This window comes from Poromitra crassiceps (assembly GCF_964638095.1).
Source record: "Poromitra crassiceps genome assembly, chromosome: 17".
Classification (NCBI taxonomy): Eukaryota; Metazoa; Chordata; class Actinopteri; order Beryciformes; family Melamphaidae; genus Poromitra; species Poromitra crassiceps.
This window is the reverse complement of record NC_139635.1, coordinates 34,606,498-34,608,024: the sequence shown is the minus strand read 5'-3', so window position 1 is coordinate 34,608,024 and position 1,527 is coordinate 34,606,498. Positions and strand designations below refer to the sequence as shown.

General features: G+C 45.5%; 1 protein-coding gene across 1 annotated transcript in view; it reads right to left on the bottom strand.

Moving 5' to 3' along the window:
* Positions 1-1,503: 1,503 nt before the first annotated feature.
* The window catches only part of LOC310791737 (C-C chemokine receptor type 5-like), a 3,843-nt gene continuing 3,819 nt past the window's right edge, over positions 1,504-1,527 (bottom strand). The window contains exon 3 of the mRNA XM_083653393.1: positions 1,504-1,527. This exon is cut by the window's right edge and continues 1,250 nt beyond it. The gene's annotated coding sequence lies outside the window, so the exon portion shown is untranslated.

Sequence of the window (1,527 nt, the reverse complement as noted above, 5' to 3'; positions counted from 1 at the left end):
TATTGCACAAATCAATCAAGCAGTATTCAAGTCTGTTCGTACCTGAAATGTCTTCTTCCTGACTTTTGCCGTGGCAAAGCGTTTGACTAGAGTGGTGAAGTCCAATGTTCTAACAATGTCACTTTCCAATGACATCAATGTCAAGTGGGTGAGCCTTTCTTGTCCCATTGTAGACCGTATCCTGTTCTTGACAAGCCCAAGTTTTGAAAAGGAGCGCTCTCCAGAGGCATTTGTTACAGGGAGAGTTAAGTAAATCCTGAAGGCAATATCCACATTTGGAAAAACTGATGACAGGTTCCTCTTCCTTATTATTTGAAGCAAGTGCCGCACACTTTTATTGTCTTTGTTTTTGATGAATTCTTTGAATTGCACTATTTCATCTACAAAGTCTCCCTGTAAATCTAAATTGTATTTCTTCAGAAGCAGTTTAGCTGCTGAACGAAGTTCCTGAGATGAGAGGATGTGAATTTGATTTAGAAATCCAAAACTGCGATTCAGTGCATTATAGGATTCATACCTCCTGTCTAACTCTGCCACAAGTTTATCAATGATTACATTGAAAACATTGACTTCAAATTTATGTCGGTCAGTCATTGTCATTGCAATATCTGGCTCTGATGTTTCATCAGGTGTTTTTTTGCGCCGTCTCCCTCTGACTATGTCGGCCTTGTAAGTCTCTGTGACACTCGGTGAGAGCTCCTTTGCTGTAGACTCGAACCTTTCAAATTGGTCTCGTAGACCTGCGATAAAATCTCTCAATGATCGTACCAAGTCCACTGCACTGGAGAGGTCGAGGTCGAGGTCAATTTCTTGGAGTTTGGCGCTTGTTTTCTGTATACCCTCCAGCACAGTGTTCCATAGATTGCATAGGAAAGCTATTTCTAGCCTTTCCATCTTCTTGCAGGAAGAAGGGGGGGCATCCCTGTACATCTGGGGGCCCTAAGCACGATAAATTCGGGAGCCCTCTCACAGGGTTCCATGTCGTTGTTCCGACCTCTCGCTGTTCCGACCTCCCCTCTCCCAGCCCCCATGCCTAAACCTAACCTCCCCCAGACCCTAACCCAAAACCTAACCTCTCCCACCCCCACGCCTAAACCTAACCTCCCCCAGACCCTAACCCAAAACCTAACCTCTCCCACCCCCCACGCCTAAACCTAAGGTCGGCATTGCGAGTGGTCGGCATAGCGGGTGGACACCCTCTCACAGTGGATGTTATTACTCTGCAATTTTTTTTTAATGGCGTCAGTAAAAAAAACATTTTTTGCGAAGACCCTGGACAGGGGGCCCAAAAAAAAAACATCAAGGGTCCCCCCAAAAAAAAAAAAAATTTTTTTTTTTTTGGGCCCCTTGATGTCCCGGGCCCCGGGCTTCAGCCCGGGTAAGCCCGTTGGTAAAATCGGCCCTGGCTATGCCATGCTGGCTACCAACATACCAATGTTTCATGAAATCCAGGAAATGCCATTGATCCTGGATCCAGCAAGGCTGGATGAAGGTGGTGGTATTGATGCTACTTTAAGAAAGAATCAG